Source organism: Ostrinia nubilalis, chromosome 8 (assembly GCF_963855985.1).
Source record: "Ostrinia nubilalis chromosome 8, ilOstNubi1.1, whole genome shotgun sequence".
Classification (NCBI taxonomy): domain Eukaryota; kingdom Metazoa; phylum Arthropoda; class Insecta; order Lepidoptera; family Crambidae; genus Ostrinia; species Ostrinia nubilalis.
This window is the reverse complement of record NC_087095.1, coordinates 8,789,378-8,805,747: the sequence shown is the minus strand read 5'-3', so window position 1 is coordinate 8,805,747 and position 16,370 is coordinate 8,789,378. Positions and strand designations below refer to the sequence as shown.

General features: G+C 36.0%; 1 protein-coding gene and 1 long non-coding RNA gene across 3 annotated transcripts in view; both read right to left on the bottom strand.

Annotated features, from left to right (window-relative positions):
- LOC135073890 (poly(rC)-binding protein 3) overlaps positions 1-16,370 on the bottom strand; it is a 197,378-nt gene that overhangs the window by 91,126 nt on the left and 89,882 nt on the right. The gene's annotated exons all lie outside the window — the stretch shown is intronic.
- On the bottom strand, positions 3,168-3,816 carry LOC135074178 (uncharacterized). Its single transcript, XR_010257766.1, has 2 exons — positions 3,485-3,816; positions 3,168-3,399 (listed from the first exon to the last, which is right to left on the bottom strand). It is a non-coding gene; the product is annotated as an uncharacterized LOC135074178 (long non-coding RNA).

Here is a 16,370-nt window from a genome sequence, read left to right as displayed (position 1 = left end):
ACGTTGTCTGATCGTTTTTGTGTGCAAACAAGTTTTAAATTACATATTGTACCTACAAAATGTATACCAAATCATTGCCTCCTTTAATAACTTGTAATTAAATAGATAAACGCTACGTTATGATATTTGAGATTTAATTAAAGTAAATAACATTACATCAGTCTACTGTGATTGTAACAGACACAATAATGTCTCCACAAATAACAGAAAAAAGTTTACAAAACATCGAGTAAAAGAAGACGCCTTTTATTATCTCCTGAATAGCAGCCATAAAACGTAACAAAATGAGTATAAATATATTAGGTTCCAGTTTGTTACACACGAAAAAATCGTACGTCAGACAGTCGGGTCGGGTATCACCATGACCCATTATATAAAGCGTCGCTGTCATGGTGGAAATGAGCTGCAGTTATAAATAGGTAATAGAACTAGAAACTCAGGTTACAAGTTTCTTCTTACGTGAGGGAAAATTTGTTAGAAACGCGATTCCTTGACTAGTGAAGTGACGTGTGGCTTTTGTGGGATACGGGATAAAGCCTGTTATTTATACAATTTTGTTCGTTCATTTTATTTAGGAGACTTTTTAACCGATTGAGTCCCAGACGGCATTAATTAATGTCATAACAATTGATTTTATCTATTGTGTCTAGATTCGCGGAGCTTGAAGGATTAATAGATGAGCTCCATTGCATCATACACTATGAGCATTTTATCGTGTATTGATATCTTAATCTAATTGAAATAACGTGACATAAAGGTGACTTATGAACTGAGACTTCTACCGATTGTAAATCCGTTTTAAGAAAATTCTCATTAGTCCATTGTGGATAAAAATAATCCCGACCAAATCGCCACCTGCCCCCAAATAGCCCTTAAGACCTAAAAACAAGTAACATTATTTAATAAGCCCGTCTGGAAGCAGGCTTATCCGCCTACGCTACGGAGAAAACTGATTTCGTGTACTTAAAATACTGATTTAGGATTAACCTATACCTAGATATTAAATAGGGTATGAGAAAGTGTAGACTGACCTTCAACTTGGTGGACTGATGATCTGGTGAAGGTTGGAAGCACCTGGATGCGGGCAGCGCTTATTTTGGAATCCTTTGTCCAACAGTGGACGTCACTTAGCAAAAACGAACGACGATGAGTAACGTATCTGGGGGCACGGCAGTGCCCCCACCAAGTCGAGCAAAAAAGCGGCACGGCCGTACCATCCTTTTCTCGAAGCAATTCAGGCCATTTTCGACTGCCTGTAACTTCGTTGTGGATAAAACTAGAAGGCTGAATTTTCATTAGCTATGCAGGCATTGTAAAGACACGGTATATTTCAAATTTCATTCAATTTGAACCAGTAGTTTAAGAATTATAACGGGTCAAAGTTACTTAATTTTGTCACTCACTGACTCACTGACTCACCGATCATCAAAACTCTAAGGCACTTCTAGCAGACCTAGAAGCTTCAAATTTGGAATATAAGTAGTGTTTGGTGTATGAATCAAGGAAAAACTAAAATATTTGGGGGCACGGTAGTGCAACCGCCAAGTCGAGTAAAATTTTTCAATTTCGGTCCAGTTTTCTAGTTACATAACTGCTGTCTACAAAATACAAAAAGAAATGAGATTTGGGGGCACGGTAGTGCAACCGCCAAGTCGAGTAAATTTTTTCAATTTCGGTCCAGTTTTCTAGATACATAACTGCTGTCTACAAAATACAAAAAGAAATGAGATCCCATCAAAAACAATACTTGTCAAAAAAACCAAGTCTCGCAACTCAGTTGTTCTACGGTAAAAAGTTGTGAGATCCATGTAATACCAAGTCCAGGCCAGGAAATCTTTAAATATTATTGACTTGGCCATCACATGAAAACACGTGTAAATTAAATTATTAAGTGCGATGGCCAAGTCAATATATTTAAAGATTTCCTGGCCTGTGCCTCTACCATGAGTTTACCTACCGAGCATCTCGCTATCGAGGGCGTAAAAAAATGTATGGCAAATTGTACAGCGCCTCTAGCGGTTAGTAGCTGAACCACAGCAAAACTAAAAACACTACCATGAGTTCATCTCAAATCGTTAGGTAAAAAACCTATCTAATTGAATACGATAGCGACTAAAGTTTTTATTAAGTTTCATACAAATAACTTACCATGAGTTGCAATTTTCAAAGATGTCATCGAAAAATACCTTAGCTGTCACAGTAACGTAACTCACTGGCTTATTGACGTGTGAAAAGCAAAATAAAATTGTGGTTTTAGGTCATTTTAGGTGTTTTCTTTATTAAATTATGTCGGAAAGAAGTTTATTACGATGGAACATGTTATCAGCATGTGGGCAGACCTCCCACTAGGTGGACCGACGATCTGGTGAAGGTCGCGGGAAGAATCTGGATGCGGGCACATTGTGGAGATCCTTGGGGGAGGGAGAGGATGCTGCGTTTCCCAGAGATATGCGAGGGAATTGTGTCGTGCGAAGATGTCTAGCTGTGCTGTGAAAATGTGTGCGGGTTTCCACCAAAGCTGTGCGAGGAAAATGTATCGTACGAGGATGTGTAGCAGAGATTTGAAAATGCTCATTAGTGTTGTACAGCCTGAGCCTTTTCTACCAGAGATGTGCTGACCGAGGCGAGGTAAATGAAGCGATTCTATTGGTTCTTTACAAACACATCCTTCGCTACGCATCCTCGCACATCTCTGGTGGAAACGCAGCCTTATCATCCGCAGCCAGATCATGATAGAAAGCTAATCCGACAATGAATATGTATTTTCATAAGTTAAAATTTACTTTTGTTTTTAATCAGTCTGTGTATTATGTATTAAGTTTTGTGAAATAAATAGTCAATAAAAATTAATCATTTTATTTTCAAGTAGCTTTTGCCCGCGGCTTCGTCCGCGTGAAATTTAGTTTGTCACAGATTGTCATAATTATAGCCTATAATTATTATGTTAATCTGGGTTATAAACAATAATACTGTAAAGTTTCATCAAAATCCGTTCAGTACTTTTTGCGTGAAAGAGTAACAAACATCTAGACATAATGACATCCAAACTTTCGCATTTTTAATATTAAGTAGGATATTAGTAGGATATGTATTTATTTAATTATTATTACTGACGAGATTGCTACCATGTATGTTTAGTGACCATGAAAGATTAAAACAATATAATGTAGGTATTTAATTAATTATAATATCTTAAGTTTTACAATAATAAGGTAGGTATATCCATCCAGTTACCCTAGGTCTTTATTATGGATTTATTTACAAGTAGTTATTTACAAGCACTCTGCTCTAAATCCTTTGGCTTCAGGGAAGAACCTGGACCGCCACCAGTCCAGTGTTCCCTTGGCAGCTCTGTGTATGCGAGTTGCCTTCTTCTTGCTGTTTAAAGTCACTCCACACCTTAACAAATAAACATTACAAATAATAATGACGAAATAAGATAAAAGCAATCAAAATGAATAAAGTAGTAGGTATTTATACACACTTTTCTCAATTTCTCAGTAGTTTTCGTGTCGCCGGTGGCATCAGCATTTCACGTTCGCGTGTCCGTTAGTTCCACCCACCGTTGACTATTGTTGGCTCTTTCTTGGGGCCCTTCAGTGGGCATACTCAGATCGCCATATCTATAGAAAAACAACTTTATTGTATCTAGAAAATATAAATCTAGCACTCATATTACTGAATTTTAGCTAGGCACGTGGAAGTTATGCTGGAAAGGTTGTATTTCTCCAAAAAAACCAGCTCAAAATTATTCGTTTAATATCGAAATTCCTCCACCACATAGTATGTTTATTTTTACTTAACTTACCTTTCCATAAATTCTGCAATCGGTTTAAACGGATAGGCGCAGGTTCTCATTTTCCTATCGTGGTTAAAATCCATTTTTTTAGTACATTATAACTCAATGATTTTTTGTGGAAAATTATTCATCAATAATCCTTCAACAAAACATGTTTTGTTATCTGTTGTCATGACAACAGCTGCGTCAAAGTCGCAATGACAAGAAATAAACAATACAAATTTAAAATCATCATGTTAATTCAGCTTTATGCACTGTTCGAGGACACTTAAATTTTGCAGTGTTATTTTTGACATTTTTGTTATTTCCTACTCTATCTTTTCTATATAGTTAGAAAGGAGCGGCATTCGTTCTTTCATTCATCCATTCATAGAGTGTGAAGTTGGATACGTTAACATGTTCACCAACATGACATCACAAAACCATCGAATTATCGCTGGCGAGTAAAGTATACGGTAATTGAACTCATGGTATGATTTTAATGCAAACTTCATCGATCCACGTTTAAACTCTATCGACTGTAGTATACGAATACAAGTTTTCGATGGCAACTCATGGTAGAGGCACTGGACTTGGTATTACATGGATCTCACAACTTTTTACCGTAGAACAACTGAGTTGCGAGACTTGGTTTTTTTGACAAGTATTGTTTTTGATGGGATATTTTATACCTAACAATACTTTCTACGTTCGTTTGGTACATCACTATTGTGACAGACAGAAAAAGGGGTTTAATCTTCTGTAGGGAAAAATGACGCCTGAATAAAATGCGGCGACGAATAATAAGAAACCGAAGGCCCTTTGTGTTTCCGTCTTGGTAGGAATTCCTATTTGATTACTAGACGCTTTCATCAAGTCAACATATGAGAATGTGAACGCAATTGAGACTCGTACTTCGTAAAGTTACTTTAAGTAGTAAATATGACAGTAAACAATAAACTTTTAAGGCTGAGTTGCACCACCTAACTATAACAGTAACTATGACGATAACCGGTGTTTTTTGTATGGACTTTTGATAGACCTTTGACGTTTGTGAAAGTTAAAGTAAGATGGTGCCTCTATTATACATTGGAGTGCTGGATTTCCACATTGACAAAGGCAAACGTAGTGTGATGAGCACAAGTAAATGCAAGCAGATATTGACATATTTATAGCTGTTTCTATTATTTAAGTATGTTTACAAGCTTTGCTAAGCTTTTGTGATAATGTAAGCGTCAGTGTAATTTTAGGGTAATAAATTAAGCAATTCTTTTAGAACACTTTTACTGAAAGCCAACATAAAAAATAAAATAAGTTAATGCACAAAATACTAACATTATTAAAGTAAGTAACCGGAGAACTTTAAGTACTTTAGTTGTATTATTAATTTATTCCATATCTGATTTTGTAACTCCAAACGTTTTGTGCAAGTTTAAATTAGTTTATCCAACTCCCACTCAATAATTATACCTAATTGCTTTAAATATTATACGAGTATTGTCTTTATTTTAATTACCGTTAAAATCAAACGGAGATAATTTTTAGATAAGATTTATTAGAAAATGAAATGGTGAAGTGGAATTGGGATTCAATGTAAAGTATTCCATTTCCCTACCTGAATTACACATTCAGGTTTAAACCAAAGATAACGACGCGAGAAAATAAATTTGCATTTTGTTGCCGTACCCGGGGAGGGTCAAACAGTCTAATGAGCAAAGTTCCTGCAATTAAATACAAACCGCTGCGAACTTCCCTCCGTCTTTGTCAGTTTTCATACTGAAGAAAAGGTAAAAAAGCGAAACCTATGGAGCGATCAAATTAATCTGAAAGTTGAGTCTAGTTTGGAACCCCGAACTTGGAAAGGCTTTACGGAAACCGTTTATGGGCACGTTTAGACAATTTGTGCCATGGTTTTGGTTATTTTTGGGTTATTTTTTGTTATGATTTTTAAGGATAGTCCTTAATTAACTGATGAAAAGTTGTACATTACATGCCCTGTATACTTTTATACTTATCAAGCTAAAATTCTTAATATTTATTTTTGTTAAGTTATACATTTAAAAAAATACCTACCTAATGAAATTTTGCTTGGTTACCAAGACGTAAATAGTACTACCTAATTTTCATAGTCTGTGTAATGATAGTGTTTGATCTTTTATTTCATGCCTCTTTGGGCTTATTAAAACCATTTACAGTACAGAAGATTAAGCTGTTCACTTTCCATTACAATCGGTGTTCAAATAAGCCTGCCAAAATAAACATGTCAATAGGCACGCCAAAACTTTACCGGTTTACACCGCTTCAGAAATTTCCCGGCTGAAAACAAAGTAGCGCGGTGTGAATAGAGGAAAAATCAAAATTGATAGTAGGCCGGCCCACCGACCACGTATTATGCAAACACACCGCTTGACGGAACAATTTGTTAAGACCGGTCTTTGTGCGCGTCTCGCTTTGTGATTCCCGTGAACGGAGCGTGAACATTTTGACAAGTGGAATTTGTTTTGTAAGAGGGTAGGGATAACTTAACAAAGATACATTTACAGCTGGAATAATGTACCCGCGAATTTGACTACTATACGCACGCAGCAAGACTCAGTTTACTCTATGCGGTATAACCTTGTGTGTATGAACATATTTATTTTACAAATGAAAGGGAAACAAAATAATTTACGTCACAAGGTACTTATATTGGTACACGTTTCAGAAATAATTAAAAAGCAACTAAATTTTCTACTCAATTTCGCATTTCCAAAACTTTGTCTTTGTTGTTCTGACACATACCGAAGTGCTTGCAACGGCGAGCATACATTGAACTGTCAAACAAACACTGTTATGGAAAAGTTTGTGTTAACTTTCTTTAGTGTCAAGTTAAGCAATAAAATCCGAAGTTAGGGCGAGCAAAATGGAACATATTTATTTTCGCGAGCTGTAAACTGTAAAGCCGCGTTACGAGTCTAGTGTTGACCCACAACGCCGAAAGTGTTGCAATCAAAACAATACACTCGTCGAGTCACGCGCGAGATTTTTCCGACGTTTAATTTCCTCCTGTAAAGTTTTAATTCGAGGCATAAAGCGAGCTTAAAAGCGGTGTCTGGCAAGTTTCATCATCGTACAGATGCGTCGGTAGGAAGCTTACTTTGCACACAAAGCCTACAAGTACAAAAGGGACTGCCTCCGCTCCATTTTGTGTCTGACAAGCCGGGAAGTCGTGGAATGAGGCGCGTCAACGTTTTGACGTCACCGGTTTAAATGTTGAAATTCCGACGTGTGAATTTGTAGGCAGGTAGATAAGTGCCGTCAAGATAGTGCGGGAAATGGGCCGGTGGCGTCTCCTTGAGCTAGTTGCGAGCGATTCTGCGCGCCTATTGCTTTTATAAGAGTATCGCGTGCATTGATATTTACGCCGCCCTACTTGCTGAAAGTGTGAAGCTAAATCTCAGCCTTTTGAAATGAGCACGCCGTTGTGCTTGGCGAGGCTTTTATTTTTTCAATGTGCCCTAATTGTGCGTTATTATTACGCAGACAAAGTTTATTAGGTGCTTTGTAATGAATACAATACCCACTTAAATTCCTATTGGCATTTCAAAAACATACCTATTTAAATGTTCTTCTATTGTGCTCATTGTCAAATAAACAAAATATATTAAAATCCTTTTGACAACATAATGATATAACCGATTCATAATTTATTTAAAACTAGCTCAAAGTGGCCAGTGGCCCAAATCAAATTACCGGCACCCTATAAGCTTAACTCCATCAATCTAATTAGTTCATGGCTTTCATGAGTTTAATCAGCGCCAGTCAGAAATAGTACGCACAGGTATAATAAAGCTGATTATTATCTAGTGCGTATAATGTAAATAGGTACAATAGAGCCATTATGTATCATAAATTGTATGCTTCAAGGGCATGTCATGAAGCACCCAAATGCTTACTTTACTTTTCTATTGGCGTAATTAGGAAAATTTTAGGTAAGTATTTTTTTTATTCCAGTGCCTTAATTTAAATGTATGATCAAATTCACTTAGATTCGTATTATGGAAAAATAAGCATGAAAAAAATACTTCAGCGTAAAAATACATGATAGCGTACAATGTGAGACACCGCACCTTTACACAAATAGGTTTACAAACCTTGTATGCTATAGTACGTAAATGTGAGCGAATTTTCTTGTGATCGCTTGTCAGTCACTGCGACACGCGGCGTGAATGTTTAACGTTTGCGTGAAGCCACTTTTACTCTTTTTTGTTGCGATATATCACGCGACTGAACAATTTGAGAATATTTGTAGGAGGTTGCTTTCAAATACATTTTAGTCTGGGGTTTGAATTGTTTGAATAATAACTAGATAATGTGTAGTGCTCACGTGATATCCTTACTTTTCCTTTAAATTAAGGGTGCTATGTAGTTCCAGCAGAGTAAACTAAGGAGACATGCTTTTTTCCATTTCCAGAATATTTGTACAGAATCTATGACTTTGACTAAATCGAGTTTTGAGCGTTGTTACAGATCTAAGACGGTGAATCTAACTCCCCATGTAAAAGTGAGCCTACTGCCCATTATTATAGAGGTGTAATGTCACTGGCATAGTGAGTGCGATGTATCGGAGCCGACGATAGACTGCGCCGGCGCACCTGTCTTGCGATTACTCGCCGAGTACGATCTATGCGGTTAATTTTGAATCCTCTTGCTAGGGCTGTCGAGATGTTGAACTAGTTGATTCATGTTTCAATATTTTATTAACATTTGATAGTATTAAGTTGAATAAAAATTTACAATTTATCTTTAAGTATTGAAATCGTAGGTAGTTGCTTTAATAAGTTTACCTAAAGATAAAGTGTAATAGAGTTGGTTCGCTAGCGTCTGTTTGTACATTTACCTATGTCACATTAAGTATAGCAGCTGAAACTCTGAATACATTTTCTTTCTGCATATTATCACATTAACACTTAATTACATTTTAACGTAGTGAATAAATACCTTTCACAGGATAGTATTTTCCGAGAAGTTCCTTACCTGAAATAAGACAAACAGAATATTAAAGTTTAAATTCAAATGATCATCATAATTTATGAAGATCTGTTTTACTGTAGTGTAAAAAAGATGTCAAAATAAAACAACAAGTAAATGTAATAAACTCCGCACTCTAGCGAAACATTGTGTCTTAGGAAAAATACGGCTTTAATAAGTACACACGGTGTTTTGTCTCGGAGCGAAAAGTCAGGTAATTGTATCACGGGTTTAAGAAAGCACACGTATTTTTCCACAATTTCCTTATGAAATGTCTGTATGTATGCATAAAGCAGTGAACCCAACCCTACGGTAAGGGTGTCTGTTCTGCGATGTTATTTTGGCAATAATATCACATTATGCTTTCAGACGTTCCATAACCCGCAGTCGCGTCGTACACCCTGGCTGGCAGCGTCACCTCAGAAATAGTATTAATTTCAGTCTATTATTGAACGAGCACTCTAGTATTTAGAGCGATGCGTTTAGGTGATTGAAAAATGGCAACTAGCGACTAGTGCAGTGTCGTTTTGTTCCGTTTGGATTTGTGCCAAGTGTGGTGTTTTTACACCAGACACGCATAATTGTAGCGCCACATTGATACGTGCGGGGAATATGGGCTGGCCGAATGTTGCACAGAAAATGTGCGGTCAAACTACAAACAAAATTATGTAGTTACAAATGATGATTTTTGTTTTAATTTAGTATATTTTATACAGACACTAGTATTTTACGATAGTTGTGTTGTCATTATATAATTATCATTGAATTCTGCAAAAGATTTTCATCATCATCATCATCTCAGCCATAGGACGTCAACTGCTGAACATAGGCCTCCCCCAATGCTTTCCATGTTACCCGGTTGGTAGCGGCCTGCGTCCAGCGCTTTCCTGCTTCCTTTATGTTGTCGTCGGTCCACCTTGTGGGTGGACGTCCCATGCTGCGTTTTCCGGTACGCGGCCTCCATTTCAAAACCTTGCTGCCCCATCGGCCGTCAGTTCTGCGTACTATGTGCCCTGCCCATTGCCAATTCAGCTTGCTAATCCGTCGCGTCGCGTAAGATTTTCACAGTTCTCTAAACTAGTGATTAAATCTGAAGGTACAGGAGCCATGGTAAGTAAGTATGTATTGGAAGTATAAACTAGTAATTCAATCTGTAGGAACATGAAACATTGTATGTTTTCTCGCATTGATCACTCCTTGCCTGTTCTTATTTTAACAATTCAAAACTCAGGGAATCCTTGTCATAACATTTCAGTCTCAAATGAAGTGAAAGTCACGCGCATATTACAAAACATTTATCGCAAAATGGCGAGACATTCGAAACGCAGGGAACACTCATTGTTCTAATTTGGCAAAGCGTATTTTTGCACCGCGCTTATCTTGAAGAAACACTGTCATGTTAAAGGGAGGCTAATCCTTCCCTCGGCGGAATTATTGTGTTTCTTGGTTTGCTACACGTGTCTAATTAAGGGATGGAATAATAAATGTTTGTAAGTCACCCTTTGGCTCCTTTGAATAAAGGCGAAATTAACTTTATCTTTAACACAATGGAAAGAATGAACGTAAGTAGGTATAACTTGATGTCTGCATGACGTATTTAATTCAGTTATCAGATTTGAGATACTGACATTGTTTTATTTGTATTACCTATTCTTTCATTAAGTATTATTTTGTATTATTTAACTTAAGCACCTACCCACACATAAATGGTGGTAGTCTATAACTATCGCTATTACCTGTCTATGACTAATAAGTGTACGAAATATCTTTAGTTATTGAATAACTGCAATATTTTTAAGAAATATGTAGAGACATTTTTAGCAGAAAATTATCTCAGAGCCAAATTAACTCACTTATCAAAACAAAAAACAAAAATAGCATGTTCAGTTGTTTATTTTTTTGTAACGTAATGTTTAAAAAATAATTCTTTTTCTAAGTTAAGGTAAACGTGCGAGTTGCGTCGAGGTGCAACGACCGGGCGTCGCCGGCGCCGCAGCGGAAGCGCATTGTTGGCGACGCGCGACGTGACACGTTCCGTTATCTCACGTTCAACGCGCCGAAATATCGCGCGTGTTCATATGACGCTATTTTAATACGAGTATTCTACTTTTGATCGAATATATGTTTATTATCGCTCTTGTATTGTCATTTCCTTTGTGTATTAATGCAATTGAAGAAGAATAAAAAAAAATGTATTTAATTTGTGGAAATCCGGAAAAGCGGAAATTATGGAATAAAATCATTGAGCTTCACGGGAAAGAGGCCACAAAAGTCCGCTTGTTTCAAATAATTAATATGCCAATATCTTTTATAAAAGAGCTTTTTTAAATCAAGCTTGTTTGTTCTTTTGATAAATGCCGGGTTACCAGTTTGGTTTAATTTATCTACCTTATTTTGCAACCTGCGGAATCTGCCCTTGTACGAACCAAAATACTTCAGCTATTTTTCCTCCATATTTTATAGCATATTTTTAAAATACTAAGTAAAAGAGAACGCCGAGAAAATGTGTTGAGGTGCAATGAGCAAGCGTTGCGGGTATTGTTCGCGATAGAGCGCGATAGCGCGCGGGCGACACGTTTCGTCACTTACCCTGAGCACGGAACACCCACCTGAAATGTTATAATAATGAAATACATATTTCATAAATTACATAATGTGGTAGAACCTCTGTTAAATACAGCACTAATTACTTAGACAAAATTCATCGATATAACTTTGCAGACAAAAGGTGTATCTAAAGATTTAGCCTAAGCATCGGTCTGCCGATTTGAGAGAATAAGTACCGCGACCCGCGCCAATCAGTCCTCATTGTCCGTTGAAACCTAATTATTAGCCTAGGCGCAGACCACCGACTTTTTTTCGGCTGATAGTTGGATCGGGCTGTTAATCTGAATGGACTGGTATGAAAGTGCCCACATTACACCGATTTGGTACCAGCCGATTCTTAATTAGAATCGGACCCAAATATCGGCCAACTAAAAGCCGGTGGTCTGCGCCTAGGCTTATAGAACGTCACCATCAACTCTCTCTCATCAATCTCCACTGTAGGAACATGACTCTATCTAATTTAACAGGAAAATGGAGGATTTGCCCTGACTCCAAACGCTGGCCAGACTTTCTAAGAGTAGTCTTTATTTATACGTTAAATGATTAAAACATTGCAGCATTAATTCTTCTCACAATGAAACAAGTCTTCTAAAAGAACGAAAGGTTTCACTCTAATTCCTTACCAAACACAGCTCATTGTAAGCTCGATTCAAATGCCTACACTTAAACGGGAATAAACGCCGATGTTTTAGGGATTATGAAGGATGACACGAGCTATGTAGATAGGTTTAATTCGGGGACCCATTCACCTTTCATGGATTTATCAGGATGATGCCTAATTCACATAATTATGTGCTAAAAGTATACTTATTTATGTAATTAATGGCTTTAATGATTCTTTGCTTTTGAATAACTTTTGGTATTCGTCACAAAATAGATACGTCACAAAAAAAAAAATGTGGAAATTCATCTTTATTACTTTCAATATAAGTAATTTTGTTAGGTGTGACGAATTGACTTTGTGACGAATCGACAGTAACCCTAACTAGGCACACATCTTTTTTGTTGATAAAGTTGTAATACGACTGACTAAGGCACAAATCTTTAATTACCCATTTTACCAGTCCATAGGTATTGATATAATTTTTATAAAAAAAAAACCGACTCCAAAAAACATACACTAAAAAGTACTGCCAAGTAGTCGGTGCCAAGATTATGAAACGTGTGAAGTTTGCCTGCACCGACTCCAAAAGTATCAATCATGGTATACATAAATATTAATTCATCCTAATAAATAAGTAATTAGTAATTATTTTTCTACTTTTTAGTGTATGTTTTTTGGAGTCGGTTTTATTTTTTTTTATAAAAATTAACTTATTTCTTGCTTTTTAGTTAACTAATTATTACCTTGGTGTTACCACTGAAGGTAGGCAGTATATTCTTCATGTCAAGTGTAAAATAATATTCCCTACAAAATACAGGTTACCATATCGGCAACCTAAAAACACCTTAAACCGTCAGCCTACCTTAAAAATATGAAAGAATACAACTGTTGGGCTATTTGTACCTATAACATTTAAAGAATTATCCTCCAACTCCTAAGCGTTAAGGAGTTGTATCTACCATGACCAGTTCATCGTGATGAGATGATGGCTATCTGATGCAAACACTTGAATAACTTTAGAAACTATACTTATCTATAAAATTAAAAGAATTATCCTCCAACTCCTAAGCATTAAAGAGTTTTACTTTCTATCATCAGCTCATGAATTTGAGATGATGATTTCCAGGAGCAAATACTTGAATAACTTAAGAAAATGTTTGAAAAACGATATAAGTGCCTATAAAATTTGAGGGTTGCAGTCGATTTCCCTAGGATCCCATCATCAGATCCTGACTTGGTGACAATGGGACCACCTCAGAAGTGTACCCTATCGAACAAAAAAAGAATTTTGAAAATCGGTCCACAATTGACGGAGTAATCGGTGAACATACATAGAAAAAAAAAAACATACATACAGTCGAACATAATAACCTCCTCCTTTTTTGAAGTCGGTTAATAAAATCTATCGATTTTCATTCCAATAAGGCTGATCTAATCAAATGTGACCAAGTTTCCATCCTATTGTACCGTTTAAATACAGAATGCCCTATCTCACCGCAATTTGGAAGTTAGAACTGAAATAATGAGCGGTACCCTTTATAAATAGTTCAATTTGGTTTCTAATTTGGAGATGTAATAAGATTTGTGTGCCAGCCATTAAAATAGATTTTACTTGTAACTTTAGGGCTCGTGTTTTGGTTATTTTCTCTTAAAATACACCTAAATTAAACATTCGTAGCTCTTTTACCCGGTGGAAAATTACTAGCAAACTCTTTTGGGTTTTAGGTAAATAGTTAGGTTCATTAACATTTAATTATGTTTACTAATATGTACTTTGACTTTAAGGATAGGTTGTAGTAGTTTTTCATAAAAAGATGTTAGTTCCTCTGCACGCACCTATTTTGTAAGTTTGCTGAAAAGCCATTAAAATAATAAAGAGTGCAAGTTACCTGAGATATAATAACAAAGCTTATCGCTTGACTTCATGATACAACTACGCGAAGTTTGCAAAGTGTTTCAGCGAGAGACAAACAAAGAAATGCCGTAATTCATACTCCTAATAGCAGTGTTCCCATGTCGTGGGTGTTATTATGTTGTCTGTAGTAAAAGGTGGTATAGTGTTGTACTGCAGCCAGGTTTTTATTTTATATTTGAAAGTATCTATCTATGTATACTATATCTATCACAGGAGCTTTATTACCATATTGTACGAGTACGTTTTCAATTTTTTTTTATCCACAACGAGGAAGCTCTTGGCCTGTATCTCACCTGATGGTAAGTGATTTGCTTAGAATTTGCTGGCTATTATGTTACGTAACTATTAAAATTAGAAATATATTTTTACAGAATGTTGTTTATTTAAAAAAAATACTTTTTAAAAGTTAAATAGACCTGGATACTAATAAATTGACACAGTGGCCCACTATTTTCTATATTCGTTTTGTGTTGTTATTGTTTATAATTTGTGCTTACTGTGTTCAATAAAGTCTATTTCTTTCTTTCTAATATTAACGAAACTAAAGCAATTAATTAACATAATAAGTGTCAAAAATATTTATGTTTCAATAGAGACAAAATACGACTTTACTTTTCTCTACTTTATTTTGAATCGAATCACATTTCTTTGTGACCGGCATAACATTCTTCTTCTCTCAACTATCAACACAGTATCAAAAATGTAACTTACTCCTAATAATATCAAGTTCGTGTAACACTATCGACAAACTAACTTGTTTACAGGCAGCACTATCACGTAGCCGCGAGTCTGCGAGCTCACGGAAATGAGCCAACTTTACTTTTCAACGAGGAATGGTTGAAAACATAACGGTATGTCATGTAATGATATTATGTTGGTATGAGGTATCTAAGGATTCAGGATGCGAACTTTGTTCTCCGAGCGGGTTGGATTGAGAATGTTGGAGTTATTTGATAACATCATAATGTTTTGAGACTTATTTTGTCAGTTGTTCAGTATACTCAAAATGTCGTACATAATTCCAATTCTAATATATGAAAAATTTTGACAACAACATTAATTGAGGATTGTTACGGGTCTGTTTTAAGTAAAATTATTATTGGTTATTACTACAGTGAACAACTTTATTATTTTATTTATTGCTTCATTATAATGATAGATAACCAACGTTATAAGAGTGTTGGTAAAACTCGTTTAGCTCTACATTTTTAAACATATTTGTCGCTCTGATACGTATTCGTACTTTTTTCTAACAACACGTAACAAAAAACTGTTTTCCCATTTATTTGCCGACGTCCCTCGACATAAAACATTGTGCTCGAGTGGCGCCCTCTAGCTACAGGCAACTGTCGCGAACCACTCCGGGCCTGCCCATCGCGCCATCATGCCACTCGACCGCGTCACAAGTCTACAAATGCTGTCAGGTCATTGTGACGTGACGTTGACACAAATGCTTCCTAGTGAGACTTGAAAATTTGTTTGGAAATTCCTAATCGTCAACGACAATATTGATCAAAATATTATCTTACATCACTAGTCAAATCAAATTAACTATATCAATTGAGTAACAAATAAAAACGTTGACGATTGAAAATGGAATTTCTAGTTTGATAATGATCTAGGTATACCTACCTGAAGCAGTCGATTTTTCAAATAGATGTTCTAGATATTATCAAAGTGTTCTGTAATAGGCACGATGCATTGAAAATAAACTTGATTTAGATCTCAGATTCATTCGCTTAAGCAAAGTATGTACCAACTCTAAAACAAAACACGACCACAATTTCCAAACCCCATTAACTTTAACGTAATCTAAATAAAGTAGTTTATAATCTCCATAATTTTAAGGCGGAGTTTAAGGTGGAGATGGCTCGCATCGATTTTTAATATAAGCCATTAAGTTGGAGTGTTGCTTGATTGCTCCATCAGGCCGTAATACGTTTACTGGTACATCCAGTCCTAAAAGCAATTTGCGCCTATATCTCAGACATCCCTTTGTATAATTTGTGAGTCACCTCACTCACGTACTTCGCACGTAATGCGACTTTGGTTTGCTCTAGAATCAATTCTAATTAGAGTTTATTGCCAGGATTTGTGGTTTAAGAGATAAATTATCAATATTAAAAGTAGTGAGTAGATCATGAAAATGTCAAGTTTTACAGCTATTATGAAATTGTTTACGATTAACAAATAATACGTTTGATAACCACTATCTCAGCACTATTTATTATACATAGTTAGCGACATGTGAGTTTTTTAATCGAAAACAAACAACGCGGACCAAATATCAACCAAATAGAAACAAAGCCATAAAAATAATAAATCTGCAGACATCACATAGTTAAAGTACTGATGACAGCACATCAGACTGTATATATTTTTGTCGCAAACTCTATTACAACTAGATAAGACCCCTCAGTGTTTAGCTTGATGTACTGGCTCCAAATCCGTTACGC